The sequence below is a fragment of the Marmota marmota genome, unplaced genomic scaffold (genome assembly GCF_001458135.2).
Source record: "Marmota marmota marmota unplaced genomic scaffold, marMar, whole genome shotgun sequence".
NCBI classification, from domain to species: domain Eukaryota; kingdom Metazoa; phylum Chordata; class Mammalia; order Rodentia; family Sciuridae; genus Marmota; species Marmota marmota.
The window spans coordinates 33,420,205-33,432,892 of record NW_026000093.1 but is presented as its reverse complement, the minus strand read 5'-3'; the positions used below and the strand labels follow the sequence as shown (position 1 = coordinate 33,432,892).

Genomic DNA, 12,688 nt, shown 5'->3' with positions numbered 1-12,688 from the left:
TTTTACATAATAATCTATTTCTTAGGTCACTAAAAACAAAATGATGATAAGATGTTTAGGACAGTGTCCAGGTGGAAACTAAATCCAGGAAATGTCAGGACTTTTGTCATTTGGATCATGGTCACAGTGGCCTGGTAGTTGACTTTCTAGAAAAGTAAAATGATGGCTTAGAGTATTTAATATGAATAAGAATTTCATATTATTTATTTAAAATCTGGTGTACTTATATAAATTTTATTCTACTTGTGAATGTATCTTTATTCTAATAGTTCAGCTACCCTTAGAATTTAATGGGAAATAAGAATAGTGAAAGTAATTGTGCTGAATTATACATCCATACCTTTTATTTACTTAAGATTAAATGAGGAACAAATAAATTTCCTGGAATTTGATTTAAACTTTTTCATTTGTGTAAGAAGAAATAACAGCTTATTGGGCTTTCCAATATATGCAATCAATTTTATTTAATCCCTTTGAATCCATAAAGCCAATCTCATGAGTAGACTAATACACAAAGTATTTCTTTTTATTTTCCCTCACAGAACTTCATTAAAACATAATGTGAAAAAAAATATCAATAAACTCCCTATAATAAGCAGGGTGCATTTTAATGGTTTTTTAGAAGACATCCTGCCAATAATAACTATTACTAGAGGCTTCTCAGTTATTATAGCTGGCTCCTTAAATTAAATTGAATAATCAATTACTGAGTACATATTGTAAGTTAGGTACAATACTGGGAGTTGTGGATAATAACATCAGGAGAACCTCAAGGTATGCCAATCTAAATATGAGGGATTAGGCAGATACACATACAACTGTAGAGTGAGGCAGAATTCAATAAAGGTCCAAACAGAAATTAAAAACTGCTACGAGAGCTTGTAGGCAAAAGGAATAGGATGTGCTAGTGGGAAAGGTGATCAAACAAACCTTCATGAAAAAGATGACATTCTGATTGGACCTCATAAAAGCGTGGGCCTTTGGCAAATAAATGTTAAAAAATGAGGTCCTTCTCAGTGGACAAACAATGGAGGTAGTAGCTGCTCCTCTGTAATCCCAGTGATTGAGGCTGAGGCAGGAAGATTGCAAATTCAAACCAGCCTCAGGAAAAAAAAAAGAGTTGGGGATGCATCTCAATGGTTAAGTACCACTCTGTTCAATTCCCAATACAAAATACAAGGCAGTAGAACAATGTGGGACAAGTATGAACTGTGCTTGGTGAAGACTGTTTTTTTTTTCTCTAGACCAGGGATTGAACTCAGGGGCACTCAACCACTGAGCTACATCCCCAGCCCTATTTTGTATTTTATTTAGAGACAGAGTCTCACTGAGTTATTTGACACCTTGCTGTTGCTGAGGCTGGCTTTGAACACTTGATCCTTCTGTCTCAGCCTCCTGAGCTGCTGGGATTATAGGTGTGCGCCACTGTACCCAGCTTATCATAATATTTTTGATACTTGAAGAGTATCCACACTTGAACAGATTTATAAGTTTTATCAAGATATGTGAATAAAAATCTGTCCATTTTCCCTTATGTGTTAGGAAACATATAAATCTGTATTTACTGTGGTATATGTATATGTACTGAATACACATACATACATATATTCAAAATTCAAACAGTACAATAAACTCTTTAGTATATTATCATTGACGAAATAATTTATTCCTATGGAATGGGGAGAAGGTGAATGATACCTAGAGAATTATGACACTTTTAGAGTTCTTGACTAATTATAAATCAGGGCCTCTGACCTTACAGAAAGTGGCTAAGATGTTCAAAATATTAAAATAATCTACCAAATCCATGTAAGGGTTCTGATCTTTCATATGTTTGAATAAGATTTACTCTCTTACACATTACAGGTTGGTACTTTAATTGAAAGACATGTCAGTGGCATGATGTGTGAAAAGCAAATTTTGGAAATGAGAGAAAAAAAGGAGGAAAAGAAGGAGAATTATTTTTCTCTCTTCTAGCTGAGTTAATATGGATTTTGAGTTTGGGTGTATCACCTGGAATAGAGTATGTTGTTGTCTGTCTCTGTGCTGCATTCTGATAGGGAGGATATTTAAAGATGTCATTCCAAAATTGTGTTAGTTTTCACTTTTGTCTTCCATTCTAGCACGAATGTGAAAATATGCATATATTTTTTCTTCAATTCATGACTATTTTATAATGCTGCAAAGAGAATGAAAATTTTCTCTTCGTTCACAGCATGACGTACTCAGTAACAGAACTATAAATATAGTCTCACCTGGACCAGCACAACTATCCACAAACCAGTATTCCTGATCCCAAATACTTCTACATCTCCTTCCTATCATGTTTATTGTTAATGACTTGGAAGTGTTTCTTTTTAATTAACTATCAATAATAACAATGAAATCAACAACAATAACAAAACCTCTTCAGTTACTCCCCATAGACTATAAGATAACACAGAGTCTTCAAAGTTAGGAGTCTCCAATATGCAACTCTTCAACATTCCTTCCCTATGCATTCAATTACTGAATCCTTCAGCATTTCTCAGCATCTGCTCTCTGTTTGGCATTATTCTTGCTCCTTGTTGTCAGGTAGAGACATGCTTGTACCTCTACATAAGCTTTTCCGTTAGCTCAATTGCGTAACAATAAGTTTTCTGTTATGCTTTCCACCCATTAACATATGGTGTATCTTCTTTCTTTTGGAAGCGTATTCGTTATTAAAGGCCTAACTCAAGTTCTACTTCTTTCCCAATTATAAAATTTGTCAAATGAGGTTTAATTCTATTTTCTGTGCTATCCTTTGATTATAGTCTTTCTTGTACTTACGTTTGACTCATGCTTTGTCAGTGCTCTGCTTTTCTTGTCACTTAGCTAATTTATATAGATTTATTTCTGTTAGCCTTTCCCCTTCACAAGCCAATCCTACCATTCCATTAATCATTCCTGTCTTTCTTCTTTGAACTTAATCTAATTTATCTGAATTTCTTGACACTGAAGTTTTCAGTTAAATATTCTAGGAGGACTCATGTCAAAATCCAGTAGACTATTATCTATCTCCTTGTTTCAACTAAATTTAGTCATTATTATGCAGGTCTCATTCTTGTAACTTCTTATGCATTCTTTTATCTAGCCATAGATTAGTATTTAACCATTTATAAGTCTGTTCACTAGATGATGAACTAAAAAGGCAGAGTGTTTGTAGCCACAAAATAGATGTTTTGTTAATTTGTTAATTAAATGTTTACATTTCCTTGAAACTTTCTGTTATAATATTTCTTCCCATAGGAAAAAAAATGCTGACATTAAATTCTTCAAACACATAAGTATCAATATTAGAATGTTTGGACCATTACAATTGCCATATTAGGTTATACCTTTCTTTCATTTATCAACGTGTTGACTCAGTTCCTTGCATTATGATAATAGAGCTGGATCCTATAAACATTTCTCTGCTACAGGGCACAATGTTAGGGTTTGTCAGGAGGGGGTACTGGAGGAAAACTGCAAAACACAGAAGAGGAAAGGGTGCCCTTCCCAGGTTCCCATGGACTTTTCTTCTTGCTTCTGTGGCATGGCTACCAGCAAGGTATCAGAGACTCAGTCATAAACATTGGCATCCCAGCAGGGGGTTTCTTACGCATCACCTCCTGTTTTGATTTGGATCTGTAATATCCCTTGAAAAGCTCATGTTTTGAAAGCATGGTCACTAATGCAGCAAAGTTTTGAACTGGGGCTTTCAGGCAATGATTAGAGCTCATACCTCTTCAATGGATCAATCCATTTACTGATTAATCCATTGATAGCTAAATGAATTACTGAGAGGTGGGACCTTGTTGGAGAAAGTTGGACACAGGAGATGTGGCCTTGGACTATATCTGTCCCTGGCCCCTTGTTTGTGCATATACTCTCTCTCTCTCTCTGCTTCCCAACTACCACGATCTGGCTTTCATTTGCCATGTCCTTCTGCCATGATGTGTTTGCAGTGGAGTTGACTGACCATGGATTGAGATTGAGACTATGAGCCAAAATGAATATTTCCTCCTCCAAATTGTTCTTGTCTGGTATTTTGGTCATGGTGATGAAAAGCTAACACAAGTCCAATCTACCAACATCCCAACACACTTCTGTGCCATTCAGTAGGCTGCACCCATACCCTGTCTAATGAAATCTGAATCTCAGCCTTGGGGAGGTTGTCTCTTCAAGTTCCTTCCTTGGCTCCTCTCCCTCAGACATAGAGGTAGTAGTTGTTCCCTTTGTTTTCTACTCCAATATTCTTTTGCAATATCTTACTGATTTAAAGGACTTAATTATCTTTTACTAGCCCATATTTCTTAATATTAATTATTTTGCTGTTAAAATTACTGGTGTGATTTTTATCTTTATTTTCCTGACTGGACCCTGATGGACACAACTTGGTTTAGGCATTTTTGTGTTCTACATGTTTAAAATGATCATATATGACATGTAGTCAAAGGATATGAGTTTTCAAATTATAAGTAAATCCTTTTCATATCTTATGTATTTGATGCATTTGATATGATGATGATGATGATTTAACTTATTGGACTATAATGACTTTTCTAAAGTTTTCCTCCAAGGGTAAAAATATCAACTGCACAATTCTTCATGGTGGAGTTTAATTTGTGAAATATCTAAGATTTTAAAAGGTATGATATTAATAATAATAATTGATAATCAATGATAATAATGTCAATACTTACTAAAATGCTAACCACTTCTCAGCTACTGAGTGCTTTGCATTTATCAAATCTTTTAATTGTCTTAAAAAGTTCTCTGGGTAGGTGTTAAAATTAACTTGGTTTTCTAAATTAGAGAAAAAAGTCATCAATATGACTAATTCAAGTCCAGAGTATAAATGGATTGTCTATGAGTTACCAAATATTGGTGGAGAAAATACTTGGTGTTTTGTCCATTGCAAGCAAAATATAAACCATGAGTTTGACACAAAATCACAAAGCTAATGAAATCGTACTTGGCATTAAATATAGTGACTTTTTAAAAAGAGGTAATAATTCCAGTGGACTTTCACATTTGAGACATCATTAGAAATATTTAGTTTAATATGTATCAGTACAATTCTAGAAGGATTTGGAACAATTGGAATGCATACAGATAAAGAAAATTAGGATGGCAAAAAGCCTCAAAACAATGTCTATATTAAAATGGTTGAATTAAGTAAGGATGCTTGATTTTGAGAAGAAAGCCTTTGGGAAGGAAGGCAGAAAATTATTTAAATAGTTGAAAGGCTGTTTAGTGGAAGAGGAATTGAATTTATTTGTTGTGGCTACAGAAAGCAGACAAAATATTAAAGGAAAAATGTTATTGCTAAATAAAAACAAAGAAATAGAATATTGTGTTCCAAATACCTTGAGCTTTTAGTAATGTAGGAAAACAATAGAATCATAAAATGGAAAACACAATGACAAAACATTGCATGATCTAATGTAACACACAGACACATGCACTCCAAGAGAAGCCCAAGAATCATTTGTTAGGGATTTACAGAGAACAGAATTAATTGCATAGTTTCCAAGTCAAGTTTTATAAGTTTATTAAAATAAGTTAATTGTTAAAATTAACATTTATATATTTGCATGTAAGTTTAGGAAAAGTAAAGTGGAAGAAATGAGAAGAAAGGAAATTAAATTGGTCACCAAAATTTGGCTCCCTTTCCCTTAGTACCAGTTGTAGCCTCTTTGACTTTCTTCAATTAAGCTGGAGTAGGATCCAGGAAGAAATTAAATTGAGCTTTCATGTTATCTAGATAGAAATACAAATACTTCTTTCAGAATCTATGGGATACTGAAGACCTGATGTAAAAAAAAAAATTATAGCCTTAGATGCCCTCAGTTTTGAAGAAGAAAGATGAGAAGAAAACATCTCCATTCTGATCTCCTCATTAGAAAAAGAGCAACTTAATAAATAAAAAAAATAAAAAAAGTAATCCCAAAGAGGAAATTAGTATAAGGTTCAAGTATGGAAATCTATTAACACAATCTATAAAAATGAACGGTGATTATGATTAGTAGATGCTAGAGGCATTTAATAAAATTTAAGAGGCATTCCTGTAATATAATTTTTTAAACTTTTTTTTAGTTTTAGCTGGACACTATTTATTTATTTATTTGGTGCTGAGGATTGAACTCAATGCCTCACACATGCTAGACATGCGCTCTACCACTGAGCCACAACTTCAGCCCCTCCCTGTATATATTTAAAGTAAAATAGTAAGAAGAAAATTACTTAAATACAGTAGAATATGTGCCTAAGACAAGTGGGAAATATTATTTTTACATAAAATAGTCAAAGAATTTAACTTAAAATCAGGAGGATAGCTTTTATTGCCATTATTATTATAAAAATAGCTTGATGGTTTTAGCACATCTCTATATTCTGAACTTTATCATTCCACTGTGCACATGTACATGGTGTTTGGAATCACCTATTTTCCTAAAATATCTGACTTCTCATAATTGTTCTCTGTATTCTTTTTATTACAAACCCCTGTTGCATGGAACACATATTACCTACGATGAGTATTTCCTACAAGTATTATAGAAGCAAAAGTAGCATATTGAACACCCATTGATTTAATTTGCACTCTTCCTATTATGACTTTCTTCTATAAGCATAATTTATTGTTGTAACTATTATTTTTTCCCACTGGTTGATATGCCAATTCTTATTCCCAAATACACATTTGTAAAAGATTTCCTCCACTTTATATTATTTTATTCTCCCTCATATTACTATTTCTTTTGTATTTTCATCTTTATTTTACCAGCTGAACTTTAGAAATGTCAACTGTGCTGCCCCTCCAACACGATAATTTTTCCACTCATATTTATTTTCAACAAACCATTCACCCCTTTTATGACAGTCTTAGTTAAAGAGCATAGCTAAATGTACATGTGTAGGTGAGGTTCTTAGAATGCTAGTGTCAGAGGTAGACAAAACATGATGAGCAGCTATCTTCACAAAATTTTGTCTGGCTTTGGTACTGGCACAACTTTTATATTGATGTCTTTCTGTTTCCTTCACAAATGAAAAATGGTACAGGTGAACACAGAATTACTGTCTTAAAATCTTGAAAATGCCCTGTTATTGTCTTCACAGTCATATACATCACAGAGAAAACTGAGTAGGCCTCTATTTTTGGATGGGTGCCTATAGGTTTTATTTTATTTTATTTTTAATTTCAAATTTTAAAAACCTCATTGGAAAAAAACAATGAATGATATTTTACCTTTTGTTATGGACTCATTCTACAAAAATTTTGGAGAGGGAATAAATTATTTATAAGTTAAACATGATGGTTTTTTAATCCTTTTTTTTCCCTTTGTGCTCATTTCTGCCACTTTAATTTTTCTCTATTTTGCTTAGGGAAAAATTGTCAAAATCCCTATTTGTTATTATTTGGATATCAGGTATCCTCCAAAAGCTCACCTGTGAGACAATGCAGGAAGGTTCAGAGGAGAAATGATTGGATGGTGAGTCTTAACCCATCAGTGAATTCATCCCTGATGGGATTAACCAAGTGGTAACTAGAGGCAGGTGGGATGTGGCTGGACAAAGTGGTTAATTGGGGGCGTGGCTATGAGGTATATATTTTGTGTCTGGAGCTGGAGTCTCTCTCTCTCTCTGCTTCTTGACCACCATGATGTGAGCTGCTTCCCTCTGCCACACACTCCTCCATGATAGTCAGCCTCACCTTGAACCCTGAGAAATGGAGCTGACCTTCTGTGGAGTAAGACCTTTGACACTGTGAGCCCTCAAATAAACTCTTCCTCCATTACTGTTCTGATCAGATCCTTTAGTCACAGCAGCGGAAAGGCTGACTAAAACATTATTGATTAGATTTGTCTCTAATTATTTACTGAAGTCCTCCACCCCTGTCCATCAAATCTTCCATTAACTACTAGAAGTGAAGCATTATATTGATTCTGAGGTTTTGTTAACAATCAGTTTCTTATGACCTACCAATGTTTCTTAGAGGCAGTTTTTAGCCTTATGGGAACTAAGAAAACATACCTTTTGTGTAATGTTCTTCAGTTTCTAGAATTAAACCATGTTCAGGGGAATGTGTTCTCTTTGAGCCCTCAGAATACTGCTGTTTACTTGTACAAAAGAAATTTTTTTTTCATAAGCTTCCGTGTTTTTTTCCCCTTGTTAATTCTTTTCTGTCTTGCTTAAGTCAACATTTAGTGTTTATATTGTTATAACTATGCAAATATTATTCATAGCTGAGTAATATACTGTGCAATGATTAACTTTTCTTCTTGGACAAATTGTTGTTTACTTGGCCCTTATACTTGTCTAATTTTTTCATTCTTCCCAGAGCGCTCCATCGTTCTGCTACAACCCAGACCTCTCACAGGTCTGCCACAAAGCCACTGTCCTTGTACCCCTCCTCACCTTAGAACTTGCTTCTCTTTTGTGTTAGACACCCCACCGTACCCCACCTCCCTTTATTTTTTGTTCATTCAATGATTTTAGTGGAACAACTGTTTGTAGATTTATTAGAAAGGGTTTGTGAATAATTAGGTTTCCAAAAAAACTGTTGATTCTTATTATTTGTGGATTCTCTATTTGTGAATTTGCAAAATGATTTGTAATCCCCAAACCAATACTGGGAAAGTTCTCTCAATTATTCACACACGTGTAAAAGAGAGTTATACAAATTTGAAGTCATCTGATGTGCACGTTCCTAGCAGAAGTTGAAAAAGGTGGCAGTCTGCCACCTCATTTTTTGTTCTCACACTATATACAACCATCTGTTTTGTGATCTACTTAAAGCCATGATTTTTGTTTTCCTTTTTGTGCTTGTGTTTATTGATTTGACTTTTGAGACGGCCCCCAGCACAGTGTGGAAGGGCTGTCTAGTGTTTCTAAGTGCAAGAGGATCGTGAGGTGCCTTAAGAAAAGACACGTTAGATCAGCTTTGTCCAGATGTGAACTATACTGCTGTTGACAAAGAATCCAATGTTAGTGAGTCAACAGTACATATCAAGTAAGGAGTCTTCAATTAGAAACATACATAAGCATGGTTATTTATTGAATGGCTGGCAAAACTGTGACCAGAGGCTCCCAGAAACCTAATTATTTACTCTAGGAACAATGGGCTCCATGCTTGATTATTTAGAGTTTGACTGACTTTACAGAATATAACTAGTTATAAAAACAATAGTCTACTGTTATCTTTTTCTGTCTTTGTGATTTGATTGATAATGTGTTTGACTTGATTGCTAGCCTAAATATTTGGGCTAAAAATAATTTTCCTTCAGAATTTTGAAGGCATTATTCTTTTATCTGCATGATTCTAATCTTGAGAAATTCTGATGTCATTCTGCTTCCAAGTGTTTTTTAAAAAATATTTTTATTGGATCTTTTAATACATGACAGTAGAATCCATTTGACATAATTATAAAAGCATGGAATCTTTCTTGTTCTTCAGTCCTCAGTACTTCTTCTTCCTCTCCCCTATCTTCACCCCCTGATCCCTTTCCTCTACTCTACTGATCTTTCTGCCATTTACCCATCATCATTTTAAAAAATAGATTTCTTGTGGATGTACATGATGGTGAGATTCACTTAGGTATTTTCATATACGTACACAGGAAAGTTATATCAGTTATGTCAGAGTCATTCCACTGTCTTTCCTTTACCCATCCCCTTTGTCTACTACACTAAACTTCTATTCTTCTTTTTATCCCCCCTTATTATGAATTAGCTTCCACATATCAGAGAAAACATTCAAACTTTGGTTTTTGAGAATTGGCTTATTTCATTTAGCACGATAGTCTTCAGATACATCCATTTACCAGCAAATGTCATAAAGTCGTCTTTTTTATAGTTGAGTAGTACTCCATTGTGAATATATACTACATTTTCTTTATCCATTCATCTGTTGAAGGACACCTAAATTGGTTCCATAGCTTAGATATTGGGAATTGAGCTCCTATAAATATTGATGTGGCTGTATCACTATTGTATGCTGCTTTTAAATCCTTTGGATATATACCAAGGAGTGGGATAATTGGGTCAAATGGTGGTTCCAGTATAAGTGGCTTTTATTTTGCTATTTGCACATTTATGGTCTTCTTAGCTATAGTCTTCCCAAGTTTGGGTCATCTTTCATTTACTGTGCTGACTGCTTTTTTATTTGAAAGCTCATCAGTTTGAGAACATATTTCTACAGCATTTGAGAATGTTTTCCTCATTGGCTAGATATTGAACTTCTGAGATGAGGTTCTCATTATTTTAAAATCTTTAATATTTGATATCTATTTGATCTTTTAAGTTCATACCCAAATTTTTATAGAATTTTCTATTTCAGCTAAAATGCTTTTAATTTCCAGGAAGTTTTTTCTTATCCTCCATATGTACTTTTACATAACATTTTACAAATAAAGCTACAATATATTTTCCTCTATTTAAGGATATTAATTATAAGCTTTATTTTTAGTTTTTTTGTTTGTTTAGTTCCATTTAGTTTTATGCTTACTATATTTTCTGTATTTGTTTGGAATTCTCTTTGTGTGGATTTTCTCTTGGGCTTCTCTTTCTTTGAATATCTTCTCAAATGTCTGGTGATTCTTTACTAGTTGGTCAGATCTCAAAGCAGTGTGCCAAAACTTGGCTGGAAGCTGTGTGTGTGTGTGTGTGTGTGTGTGTGTGTATGCTTGTGTATGCTTGTGCACATATGCATATTTGCAGAGCTTTTTGCCTGGTGGTGGGGTTCATTGCAGCACGATGGGATGGGGTCCTAGGGATTTACTGGAAATGTCAACTGCCATCTGTACGTCATTTGGGTGGTAATTTTTCTCAGTCTCATCCTGGTGTAATATTGAAAAATAATGAAGTTTCTGTGTTATCCTAATATTTTATAGGTGGTTAAGGTAGAGGTAGAGTGTTTAATCTTCTGTGAAGCACAAGGACCAAGGACCAGTTGGAGTGTTAGGAATTTTCATGTGATAAATGGCACCCAGCAAACATGTCACATGTATTCATTTCCCATCTGCTGGTGAGAGTTGTTGCACAGCAAAGGGAACACATTTTTTTTTTAAATGAAGAAATAAAAGCAGCATCAGCAACAAGAAGGAGAAAGAGGGATGGAAAGAAGAACAGGGCCTCCCCTGTTCTTAAAAGAAGGGAGAACTGGAAGACAGGAAGAGGAGGAGAGGAAGGAGTAGAGAAAAGAAAGGGGGTGAGAAGAGAAGGGATGGGAGTCGGAGCAGGAGGAGAGAGGGGTAGGAAAAGTGGAAAGGGGAGGTTAAAAGAGGGAAAGGGGGAGGGAGTTGAATAAAGGTGACATGTGGTCTGTGCTTTTGCATTTTCCTTAAGGTAACAACTGTTGAATTTTCTGTCTTGTTTCATCCAGTGTGTCTTGTAAGAAACCCTTTCGTTCAGCCAGATAGTGCTACTGGCTATCTCCATAGTGCAAATAGAACCTGCCTAGCTTTACATCCCATCATGTATTAATAGTCCACAACTTTTTATTACCTCAAGAATTATAAAGTCATGCAGTGTGGGACAGATATCTATTTATTTTTATTTTTTCTTGTCCATTAGTTAGAGTTCCTAACCAATTCCTTATACTACAGATACAAGCTTCTTCCTTTTATCCTCTTAATTTGATTATAACCTCCTTGAAGGGAAAGACTTAGTCTTGTGCAAAGCTACCCAACTTATTGTGATAAAGGACCAGGTGTTTCATTTAAAAATTTTACCATCCATCAGAGTCTGAGACTTTTGTATGAAATCATATACCTTGATGTCACAGCACTGTCAACATGCTGTAAAAGTTTTCAAATGTTTGTTCTTTGGTAGTGTTTACCTATCAGGTGTGAGACTCTGGGTTCAATCCTAGCACTACAGAAAAAAAAATTACTCTTGCTTTATTTATCTAGTCATGAACTGGTATAAAATGATTCACTGATCAGCACTGTTTACTGAATCCATTATGAGAAGTACCAGAATCTGGTCCACTTTTTAATTTTGCTTTGCGTCTACCAATATGACTTTGGGCATTTTTACAATATGACTTTTGCACCGAATACCTCCTTTCTAAATATAACTGAATTGATATTCATTCCTGGGAATGAAGTGTCAATTAGAATTGTTAGAGTCTGTAAACAAGTCAAAATAACACCTGGCATTTTGCCAGGGGAATGTTAGAGTTCGTAAACAAGTCTGGATGGTGCCTGGCAAAATGCCAGAGGGAGTGGTTTGAGAAGTAACAAAAGCAAGCCATTAAGTGTGGAGATTCATTATTGGTTGACTGCTGTATCTAGTTTATGCTAATTAGATAAGCTGTGTGGAATGTATAAATACTGCTCCTGTCCTGCAAAAAACGGCTCCCACTCCTGCTGTATCAACGTACACAAGTTATTCGTCACCCCCGGTTATTTTGCTGCAGCCAGCCGGGCTGCGGCAAGAATAAAATGGCATTGTAATATCCACTTCTTGTTTTTAACCCCCGGTTTGTACTTCACAAGTCTCAATGTTAAGCATTGAACAGTGTTTCTCAAAATAAAGTAAACTGAAGAATATGAAGAACCTCTTAGATATATTTAAGTATATCTTACTTAATACCACTCTTCATCTGACATTGTCAAAAATAAACGTCTAATACTGAATTCTGCAGCAATAACCATTTAGTGTTGTGATCTTTACAATATGG

General features: G+C 34.7%; 1 protein-coding gene across 16 annotated transcripts in view; it reads right to left on the bottom strand.

The window, feature by feature from the left end:
- Positions 1 to 12,688, bottom strand: part of Ralyl (RALY RNA binding protein like) — a 650,608-nt gene that overhangs the window by 90,584 nt on the left and 547,336 nt on the right. The gene's annotated exons all lie outside the window — the stretch shown is intronic.